The following is a 12,219-nucleotide window of genomic DNA, read 5'->3' on the forward strand; positions in this document are numbered from 1 at the left end:
GAGACATTGCCCAAAATTTCCTAAAATTCCTTTCCAAGTGATTGGAATCCTACTCACAAATTCATGGTTTTCCAAGAAGAGTAAAATAGACTATATTCTTTTGATGTACATATAAAGCTGTTGTTCAACCAAGGCTTTATGATAGTGTACAATTAAAGAATAATTGCCCTTGATTAGTAGGAAAAATAATTTTTTTTTTCCGGAAAATATGGGAAGCATCTACTTAATGCTCACTAATTTGAGCTAGATTTGAATAGCACTCCCATGAGACTTTTTGAAAACTTACTAAAATATCAAAGTACTGTTGATCACTTAGCGAGTGGGTCAAGTAATGAGCTATCTCTAACCATTTTGATCAACTGACTTTTAGCATTCCATATTTAAAGAAAAAAACACATTTAATGCAAGTTGAGAAATAGTTTTTTCTTAAAATTATAAAGTATTTTTAACTTCTCAAATATTGGTGCATCGAAAAGGACATATATTCCAAAAACATTGCTCAATTATGAAATGTTGAAGAAATGTTCTAAGCCAAACCAAGGAATACGAACTCATTCACAATCTCCTTACATTTCCTAGTGGATCAATCGCTTAGTACTTCAAGGAATAGAATTAGATAACCAAGTTGTCTTATCTTCATTTAAGTTCTCACCACATATGCCAAAATTGCTTCAAGTACAACTAGAAAAGAAGTACGAGCCAAATTTTCACTGTGTATACTTCATTAAGTAGAGAGTTAAAATTTAAGATCATAGTAGTACTCACTCAACCAATGTGAGTGAGATGTCTTATCTTCAACATTAATAGAACCAACTATGCTTGAGCAATTTTATCCCTTCTCTCTCGACTTCTTCAATTGTACTACTTTTAGCATGCCACCAAGGACACTTCCTTAACTTTCGAGCTAATTCTTGATGAGAATTCTCATCAAGATCTCAGTTCTTTTAAGGGTCAAAGTGTATCCAATTCCTAGGAGCATTAGAGACGTTCGATTATAGCCAACATTTCACCCCGTGGTGGAGCCTTTTGCTCTAATTACATGAGAAACGCTTATCTACTTAACCATTAAAAAATATCTTTTGCAACTCTCGATAATTTAAGCCATATCACTATGCACAAAAAGTAATATATAAATATTGATATATATTAACTACACATTTTTCTTATTTATTTCACAAGTCTTAATTAAGAAATATGAATCTATTCTATAAATTAAGATCGAAAAATCCGCTAAGTCGCTCATAATTACCACTCAATATTATAGGTTGAGTTCACAGTGTTAATTATCTTGGAAACAAATATTTAGTTTTGAAAAAATTTGTCCAAACATTTTTCCAAACACATTTCCATTTCGTTTTCATGCTACATCCAATTGTGCGCAAGAAAAAAAAAATAATTATGGGCAAAAGCTTAAACATTCATATAGTACTCATGCATATAATAGGCCTTTAGTGAACCCTAATCCATGTTTGTAAGTGTGGCCAGTAAAATCTGGGAGGGGTGGCATAGCTAAGCTTTTAAAAACCGACCCTCTTGGACACCCAAAGTGTCTCCTTAAAGATTTTTCCTAGACACCACATCAAGTAAGAAGTGACAATTAATGAACCCCAGTCCATGTTTGATGAACATCTTGAATATGGATCATTTTCCTAAATGACATGCTCATAATAAGCCCAACAACAATATTCAATTATCCGTAATTTTTTTTTTTTTTTGAACAAATCGGTATTATCTACACTAAGGAGAGGGAGTGTCGCCTTTGGCGAGAGTTGAACCTAAAACCTCTTACTAATCAGTGAGGAGGAATACCATTAGACCGTAGTACTAGTGGCAATTATCCGTAATTAAATAATAAGGAATAGACAATCATATATAAATTAATCAGAAGATAATCAATTTAAAATAATTAATAAGGAGATTATCACTTAGATAATCAATCCACATTAATTCAAGAGATAATAGGAGATAATCTCCTAGTAATTCTAATTCTAATTTGATAACCAACATAATATGAAAATCAAATCACGTAATTAGAATTAATCTCATGAAATAATATTCTACAAAAAAATACTTTTTTCCATTTACATGCTCAAGTCTCAAAAGGAGCAGTTAAAATGATATAATATCCCGTTTAAAATACTCAATCGAGTAGAGTAATTTAAACTAACACAATATCTCAAACTATTAGAGATTATCTTTCTCAAAGAAATCTAAAAATTCCATATTTTCAATTTCATAAAGCCAATTTCCCAAGACCGTATCTCACTCGATATGCAACCTTTTGATTCGTATCTTATACCATTAGAAAGCCCAAATTATGTGCTACAACTTCTATTTCAGGAATAAATTCCAAAAACTGGCTCTAATAGCACGAAAAAGAGCTCTCAAATCTAAACATAAAATCACGTTTTTTTTTTCTCCAATTTTTCTGCAGAAACCCCAGATTTCACAGATTCGCTAAGGCATGTTTGTGAAGCCATATGTTCTTCAGTACTCGTCCAAATGACGTGTATTTTATGGGGTGTGTTATCCACACACTCCTTTTTACTTCTCTCACATCCCTTGTCAATTTATGTCCTTTGATCTTCTTCAATTCATCCGATCTGACGGCCAAAAATTAAAAGGGTGTGAGAGAAGTAAAAGAAGGTGTGTGGATATCACATCCCTATTTTATATGTTTTTGAAGCTTATGTGGCTGACTACAAACCCCAAGCAAAAAACTACAGAAAAATCAGCTTCATCACTAGTACAAAAAACATTTTGCGCAACCTGGTCCTTCATCACACAAAAATTAGCCCAACGAAGCTTATGTGGATGCCACACATTTATAGCAGTCCACTTACATGACTTGGAGGGATGTGCTTCCCACTAAGCAGATCTAGAAGGATGGTGCCAAAGCTATAAACAACACTTTCTGGAGTGACCCTTCCTACAAAGTAAATAAACAACCAGTAAAGTCAGCATTCTTAAGCAGAAGTCGTTTAGATAGGAAAACTAGAATAGTGACAAGAAAAATGATCAAAGGGATAGGTGATATCTAGGCTAGAGAAGTTATTACCATTTCTTAAATATTTAGGTGGCGTGTAAGCAAGATTTGTGTTGTAACTCTTCCCATCCCTACTATTTTTCATCAAGCCAAAACATGAAAGACGAGGATCACCATCCTACAAGTCCATTCAGATACTACATTATCACCCTAAAAAGTGGTGAACACTGAAGTGACTGAAAACACATTTTAAACTAAGATGATTGAATTTGAGAATCAAATACCTAGTCAAAGAGAACCCTATAAGCATTTAAATCGTGGTATAACAGGCGGCCCTCGGTACTGCAATAATCCAAAGCTTCAGCAATATAAAGAGCCACTCTTAAACGCATGGCCCACTCAATGGTTTGATTCTCCCCTGTATAAACAAGCAGAGCCCAAAAATTAATTTTTGACGAACACAACAACTAATTCTCAATTTGTAGGAACAAAACTCAAAACATTGAATTGATTGCTTATGCAAAACTTAATAAATTAGTAGTACAAAGACAAGCACAGTACTGGCACACTAGAGACCAGAGTATACTAAAACGTAAAAAACCACCTCGCCACGACTTTTCCAAACGAAAGGCAATGTTTAATATCATTTGGGATTAACAAAACTACAAGGTAAGATTAGTGGCCAACTAAGATCAATGACTGAAGCATTAACAACAACAACAAAGCCTTTTCCCACTAAGTGGGGTCGGCTATATGAATCCTAGAACGCCATTGCGCTCGGTTTTGTGTCATGTCCTCCGTTAGATCCAAGTACTCTAAGCCTTTTCTTAGAGTCTCTTCCAAAGTTTTCCTAGGTCTTCCTCTACCCCTTCGGCCCTGAACCTCTGTCCCGTAGTCACATCTTCGAACCGGAGCGTCAGTCGGCCTTCTTTGCACATGTCCAAATCACCGGAACCGATTTTCTCTCATCTTTCCTTCAATTTCGGCTACTCCTACTTTACCTCGGATATCCTCATTCTCAATCTTATCCTTTCTCGTGTGCCCACACATCCCACGAAGCATCCTCATCTCCGCTACACCCATTTTGTGTACGTGTTGATGTTTCACCGCCCAACATTCTGTGCCATACAACATCGCTGGCCTTATTGCCGTCCTATAAAATTTTCCCTTGAGCTTCAGTGGCCTACGACGGTCACACAACACGCCGGATGCACTCTTACACTTCATCCATCCAGCTCGTATTCTATTGTGAAGGGTTTACACAAGTACATAGGTTCAAGCTCTCCTTTAGTGAGTACAAGTGAATGATTTAGTACAAATGACATTAGAGTACAAATGACATTAGAGTACAAGTGACATTAGGAAATATTGTGGGAGAACGATCTCGTAATCACAAAACTTCTAAGTATCGGAGTGTGGTATCATCTTGACTTGCCTTATCTGTCTCATAGGTAGATGTGGCAGCTTCTCTGGAAGTACTCTTCCTCCATCCAGGGGTGGTATCTTTAACTGGTGGAGATGCACAAGGTAATGTATCAATTTCACTTGAAGTTTACTTGTAGTTTCAGGCTTGGTCAAGCGCGATACAAACCATGTAGTAGGAGTCCCCCAAGTCGCCGAGCTAGGGGATCTGCTGAAAGAGGTGACAGACAAGGTAAGTAATCAGAGCTCCGGCTGATTGTTCACCTTCTCCCCATCTTGCAGCAGCATGAAGGATAAAGAGAAGAAAAATGAGAAGAGATGATATGGGATACTTTTGCTTTTGAAGAAGTAACTTTCCACAGGCTTATTCTTGAACTGAGCTGGAGGGTTTTCTGGTTTCCTCCAGAGTATAAGGCCGACTGAAGAATTTGAGGGTCAAAACAAGTCCATCAAATCTAGAGTACGTTCGACCTTGCTGATATAGGATACTTTTGCTTTTGACAGAGTAATGGATGTATCGGCACGTGTGCTGTTACGCTTGTCTCCACATGCTTCCTTGTATCCTTCGCACTTGCCCTATCTGTTCCTCAAGCAGATGCGGTATCTTCCCTAGAAACATAAGATGTTGAAGATGAGTACTCGAGAGCAATGCCAGGTAAGTAATCAGGTAAGGGGTTCCAGGCAGTCAGTTCCTGGCTGGGAGCTTGATTTCAAGTGCTGACTGATTGCTCTCTTTCTCCTTGTCTTGCAGGTAAAAACAAGGCCAAAGGAAAAGACAGGGAAAAAGCATGATATGGGATACTCTTGCTTTTAACCCTGATGATATGAGATATTCTTGCTCTAGTATAGCTTGTTTGCAGAGATATTATCGGGGGGAAAGAAAGCTGAATATTTCGAAAGGCTTCGTTGGGAGTGCCCTCTCAGATATGAGGAAGGGTTGAGCATTTTTGCAGGTCTACCTGTCCGTTGGGGATGGAGGTCGACATATATAGGAGTCTCCCTAACAACAAGTAGTAATGTTATTCCTTTACCCTGCTTGGTCATAGCACGGTAGTGGGAGCTGCCAGCTTCACATGTTTTAACTCTGTCAGAGCACTTTGAAAAAGTGGTATGTGGTATCTGGCTCTCGAGATTCGGAGAACGATGCTTCTTCGATTTTTGAGAAAGCAATCATGCTAGGGGTCTGGCTCTCGAGATTCGGGGAGCAGTGTCTCTTCGATTTTTGAGAAAGTAATCATGTTGGGAGTCTGGCTCTCGAGATTCGGAGGGTGGTGCCTCTTCGATTTTGGAGTAAGCAATCTTGTTGGGAGTGTTTTCTCGGATGTGAGTAAAGGTTGGGCATGTTTGCTAGTCTACCTTGCCACGAAGCACGGAGGTTGACACACAGGGACTTTCCAATTATCCAGCAGTGGTACTGTTCCTTTACCCTTGTGGGTAATAATATGGTAGCTAGACCTTCAAAATTTATGTGTCTAAACTTTGTTAGTGCTGTTTCTTTGTTATTCTTTTACCTTTCTTGGTCAGAGCGATGTAGTGGGAGCTGCAAGCTTCACGTGCTCAACTTTGGCAGAGACTTTGGCAAAGTTATCTGTGGTACCCATGAGCTATTGTTGCGTGTGGGAAGTGGGTGATTGAACAGTAAGATTCATGTGCTTTCTACTTCACCAGAAGTCTTCGACAGAATGCCCATAATTTCCGCAAAGCTGAGTGTGCGTGTGACAGGTGCTGACAAGGCTAGAAAAGTAGGTGCCTCTTCGATTTCTGAGATCGGCCCTCGTGGTCTCTGAGCAGCCCAGCTTTTGAGAAAGCGAGCGCCTCTTCGATTGATTCGGAGAACGATGCCTCTTCGATTTTTGAGAAAGCAATCATGCTGGGGGTCTGGCTCTCGAGATTCGGGAGCAGTGTCTCTTCGATTTTTGAGAAAGTAATCATGTTGGGAGTCTGGCTCTCGAGATTCGGAGGGCGGTGCCTCTTCGATTTTGGAGCAAGCAATCTTGTTGGGAGTGTTTTCTCGAATGTGAGTAAAGGTTGGGCATGTTTGCTAGTCTACCTTGCCACGAAGCACAGAGGTTGACACACAGGGACTTTCCAATTATCCAGCAATGGTATTGTTCCTTTACCCTCTCTTCGATTTTTGAGAAAGTAGTCATGTTGGGAGTCTTGCTCTCGAGATTCAGAGGACGGTGCCTCTTCGATTTTGGAGCAAGCAATCTTATTGGGAGTGTTTTCTCGAATGTGAGTAAAGGTTAGGCATGTTTGCTAGTCTACCTTGCCACGAGGCACAGAGGTTGACACACAGGGACTTTCCAATTATCCAGCAGTGGTACTGTTCCTTTACCCTTGTGGGTAATAATATGGTAGCTAGACCTTCAAAATTTATGGGTCTAAACTTTGTTAGTGCTGTTTCTTTGCTATTGTTTTACCCTTCTTGGTCAGAGCGATGTAGTGGGAGCTGCAAGCTTCACGTCCTCAACTTTGGCAGAGAACTTTGGCAAAGTTATCTGTGGTACCCATGAGCTATTGTTGCGTGTGGGAAGTGGGTGATTGGACAGTAAGATTCATGTGTTTTCTACTTCCCCAGAAGTCTTCGACAGAATACCCATAATTTCCGCAAAGCTGAGTGTGCGTGTGACAGATGCTGACAAGGCTGGAAAAGTAGGTGCCTCTTCGATTTCTGAGATCGGCCCTCGTGGTATCTGAGGAGCCCAGCTTTTGAGACAGCGAGCGCCTCTTCGATTTCTAAGATCGGCTTTCGTGGTCTTTGAGCAGCCCAACTTTTGAGAAAGCAAACACCTCTTCGATTTATGAGATCAACCCTCGTGGTCTCTAAGCAGCCCAGCTTTTGAGAAAGCAAACGCCTCTTCGATTTCTGAGCAGGCGCCTCTTCGATGTCTGAAGCTCCGTCGAGTGCAGCTTTTTATAGGGGCTGGCATTAAGTTCCAGAGCACACTTGAATCTCCACCAGTAGAAGCTCTATTCTTGCACTTCTAAGATCTTGATTTATCTGACCTCTTCTCTCTTCAACACCTTTGAAAATGTCTGGCCCCTTCGACCGTCGTTTTGACTTGAACCTTGTTGAAGAGGCAGCCCCGCCTTCTCCAGACAACATATGGCGCCCATCCTTCGTCTCCCCTACTGGTCCTCTTACCGTTGGGGATTCCGTGATGAAGAATGATATGACCGCTGCGGTGGTGGCCAGGAACCTTCTCACTCCCAAAGATAACAGACTACTTTCCAAACGGTCTGATGAGTTAGCTGTTAAGGATTCGCTGGCTCTCAGTGTTCAGTGTGCAGGTTCTGTGTCTAATATGGCCCAACGCCTATTTGCTCGAACCCGCCAAGTTGAATCATTGGCGACCGAAGTGATGAGTCTCAAACAGGAGATTAGAGGGCTCAAGCATGAGAATAAACAGTTGCACCGGCTCGCACATGACTATGCTACAAACATGAAGAGGAAGCTTGACCAGATGAAGGAAATTGATGGTCAGGTTTTACTTGATCATCAGAGATTTGTGGGGTTGTTCCAAAGGCATTTATTGCCTTCGTCTTCTGGGGCTGTACCGCGTAATGAAGCTCCAAATGATCAACCTCTGATGCCTCCTCCTTCTAGGGTTCTGTCCAGTACTGAGGCTCCGAATGATCCCCCTCCGATGCCTTCTCTTTCTGGGGCTCTACCGACTGCTGAGACTTCTCCTAAGCAACCTTTGTGAAGGCTCCATCTTGTTTGTTTATTTTGACTCATGTATATGTACATATTTGTAGCTTATCGGGGATATCAATAAATAAGCTTTCCTTCATTTCCACGTATTGTGTTAAATACACCAAAGCCTTCTTCGCTAAGTTCTTTGAATTTTCTTTTGTTGAAGCTTGTATGTTGAAGCTTTCTGAGTGGAGCATGTAGGTTGGGGTAGTGTTCCCCTAATTTTCCGAGTGAGGAAAACTTCTCGGTTGGAGACTTGGAAAATCCAAGTCACTGAGTGGGATCGGCTATATGAATCTTAGAACGCCATTGTGCTCGGTCATGTGTCATGTCCTTCGTTAGATCCAAGTACTCTAAGTCTTTTCTTAGAGTCTCTTCCAAAGTTTTCCTAGGTCTTCCTCTACCCCTTCGGCCCTGAACCTCTGTCCCATAGTCGCATCTTCTAATCGGAGCGTCAATAGGCCTTCTTTGCACATGTCCAAACCACCGTAACCGATTTTCTCTCATCTTTCCTTCAATTTCGGCTACTCCTACTTTACCCCGGATATCCTCATTCCTAATCTTATCTTTTCTCGTGTGCCCACACATCCAACGAAGCATCCTCATCTCCGCTACACCCATTTTGTGTACGTGTTGATGCTTCACCGCCCAACATTCTGTGCCATACAGCATCGCCGGCCTTATTGCCGTCCTATAAAATTTTCCCTTGAGCTTCAGTGGCTTACGGCGGTCACATAACACGCCAGATGCACTCTTCCACTTCATCCATCCAGCTTGTATTCTATGGTTGAGATCTCCATCTAATTCTCCGTTCTTTTGCAAGATAGATCCTAGGTAACGAAAACGGTCGCTCTTTGGTATTTCTTGATCTCCGATCCTCACCCCTAACTCGTTTTGGCCTTCATTTGCACTGAACTTGCACTCCATATATTCTGTCTTTGATCGGCTTAGGCGAAGACCTTTAGATTCCAACACTTCTCTCCAAAGGTTAAGCTTTGCATTTACCCCTTCCTGAGTTTCATCTATCAACACTATATCGTCTGCGAAAAGCATACACCAAGGAATATCATCTTGAATATGTCCTGTTAACTCATCCATTACCAACGCAAAAAGGTAAGGACTTAAGGATGAGCCTTGATGTAATCCTACAGTTATGGGAAAGCTTTCGGTTTGTCCTTTATGGGTTCTTACGGCAGTCTTTGCTCCTTCATACATATCATTTATAGCTTGGATATATGCTACTCGTACTCCTTTCTTCTCTAAAATCCTCCAAAGAATGTCTCTTGGGACCCTATCATACGCTTTTTCCAAATCTATAAAGACCATGTGTAAATCCTTTTTCCCATCTCTATATCTTTCCATCAATCTTCGTAAGAGATAGATTGCCTCCATGGTTGAGCGCCCTGGCATGAACCCGAATTGGTTGTCCGAAACCCGTGTCTCTTGCCTCAATCTATGCTCAATGACTCTCTCCCAGAGCTTCATTGTATGACTCATTAACTTAATACCCCTATAGTTCATGCAATTTTGTACGTCGCCCTTATTCTTGTAGATAGGCACCAAAGTGCTCGTTCGCCACTCATTTGGCATCTTCTTCATTTTCAAAATCCTATTGAAAAGGTCAGTGAGCCATGTTATACATGTCTCTCCCAAAACTTTCCACACTTCGATTGGTATATTGTCTGGGCCTATTGCTTTTCGATGCTTCATCTTCTTCAAAGCTACAACCACTTCTTCCTTCCGGATTCGACGATAAAAAGAGTAGTTTCTACACTCTTCTGAGTTACTCAACTCCCCTAAAGAAGCACTCCTTTCATGTCCTTCATTGAAAAGATTATGAAAATAACCTCTCCATCTGTCTTTAACCGCGTTCTCTGTAGCAAGAACCTTTCCATCCTCATCCTTGATGCACCTCACTTGGTTTAGGTCCCTTGTCTTCTTTTCCCTTGCTCTAGCTAGTTTATAGATATCCAACTCTTCTTCTTTGGTATCTAGTCGTTTATACATATCGTCGTAAGCCGCTAACTTAGCTTCTCTGACAGCTTTCTTCGCCTCTTGCTTCGCTTTTCTATACCTTTCACCATTTTCATCGGTCCTCTCCTTGTATAAGGCTTTACAACATTCCTTCTTAGCCTTTCAATATTTGCTTGTTAAAAAGCTATATATTTAGAGGTACTTCACAAAAAGGTCACTGAGAAATCTTAGAAGCTGAGCTAAAAATAGCATTCTTAATAAATTAGGTGAAGTCGAAAGACGAATAGTAAATAAAGATAGATTTTGTTTGACATACAGTGGAACAAATGCTTGCCAAAGTATCAGTAGGCATGTACTCAGCAACAAGCAGCCTCTCATCCCCATCACAGCAATACCCAATCAAATTTGCAAGCCGCCGATGCCGCAACTTCCCCACACCCCAAGCTTCCTCCTGCAAAACCAAAACCCACAAATCATTCATACACCCAATTCACAAAACGAACATCTGTAAATTTTACAGCAACCTATTTCCAGAAATTCATAATATCAAGAAACACTTTATAGCATACCAAATTCTACTACCCCATAAATTTTACAGCAACCTATTTCCAAAAATTGAAATCTAATTACACAAACTAAAATTGAAATCTGGACCTAGCAAAACATTCAGAGAGAGATGTGAAGGGACCTTCAGAATTGAGGAAACAGAGAGGAATTCCGACGGAGGGTGGAGTGGAGGAGAAGCAGATGGGTGGGTAGTGGCTGCTGTCTTCCTTCATCTTTGTCTTCGTCTAACGGAGTGGGAGATAAATTAGTTTCACAAGGTTTCTCAAATATAATGCATAATCGAACATCTGTGAGAAAGTGAATCTACAAACACTTCAGTTTCATAGCAAATGCTAGTAGACATTTTTTCGACAAAAGTATAAAATTAGGTTCAAATGATCGAACAACGAGTTTAAACCAACTTTACTACTTTCAAAAATCACTCTTTCTTTCATATACAGTATGCACACATACACAGATCACAGATACAAACTTTCATAAAATCGTCGATATGGAATCCTAATAGACCTTACCACTTTGAGAAGGAGCCGTCTTATCTGAAGTTTCTGAATACCGATGAGCTTCTGCAACACTATGTCACTGATCATTGACAAAACCTCCACTGTAATTGCCTGTTCGGATATCAAATGAAATGAAGATCACCAAAAAAAATCCCAATTAACAACTTGTTACACTCATATTACTCAGCTCGAAAAACCAATTAACTACTAATCACAATTAAGGAATACGAGCTGAAAATACATCATCTTTGAAAAAACCTAGATGAGAAAGCAATCTAGACATACAAAAAAAAAAAAATTCAATCTTTGGGGGTTTCCTCAACTTTCTCGGGATCCAAACAGGGTTTTAATATAGAAAACAGAGGAAATCAAGATATCCCAGAATAAAAGTGAGACTGATAATTTGATGAAAGGCATAGAATTTGACCTTCGTTCTGGGTGATGCTGAAGCTGAAGCAAGTACTGCTGCAACCCCTTCTTTGCAATCGACCCCATCAGAATTTCTTCGTCCCAAAATAGTGGAAGAACGTATTGGTCATTGTAACACTCACCAAATAAAACCCTAATTATCATATGTTGAACGATTAAAGCAAAAAGCAAAACATTGAGAGAGATAGATGTGAAGGGACCTTCAGAATCAAAGAAACGGCGAGAATTCTAAGGGAGGTTGGAGCGGAGGAGGAGCAGATAAGTGTGTAGTGGCTGCCGTCTTCCTTCGTCTTTGTCTTCGTCTAACGGAGTGGGAGAGAAGAGTGAGATAGAGTGAGAGAGAGGGCGAGATGAGTGAGAGGGAAGAGAGAGACCGAGTGAGCGAGAGGGTAGTGTCTGGACTCTTCCAATTGCACCTCCATTTAGGGCTGGAAAAAAATCCCAAAAATCCCAAAGCAAATTGAAAAAATCCCGGAACTGAACCGAAAAAATTTCAAACCAAAAATCCCAAAAATTTTGGTACCCAATATCGAACCGATCCCGAAATTTTGGTACCGAAATTGGTCTCAAGTTTTTAGGATTTCTGTAATCCTGAACCGAACCGAAATAAAAAATATATATGTAGAATTTTAATAGCCGTC

The 12,219-nt window shown here is 40.4% G+C and overlaps 1 pseudogene; it reads right to left on the reverse strand.

Annotated features, from left to right (window-relative positions):
- Positions 1-2,011: 2,011 nt before the first annotated feature.
- LOC126626782 (serine/threonine-protein kinase BSK1-like) lies at positions 2,012-11,644 on the reverse strand (annotated as a pseudogene).
- Between the last annotated feature and the right edge of the window lie 575 nt (positions 11,645-12,219).

Source organism: Malus sylvestris, chromosome 6 (genome assembly GCF_916048215.2).
Source record: "Malus sylvestris chromosome 6, drMalSylv7.2, whole genome shotgun sequence".
Taxonomy (NCBI): Eukaryota; Viridiplantae; Streptophyta; class Magnoliopsida; order Rosales; family Rosaceae; genus Malus; species Malus sylvestris.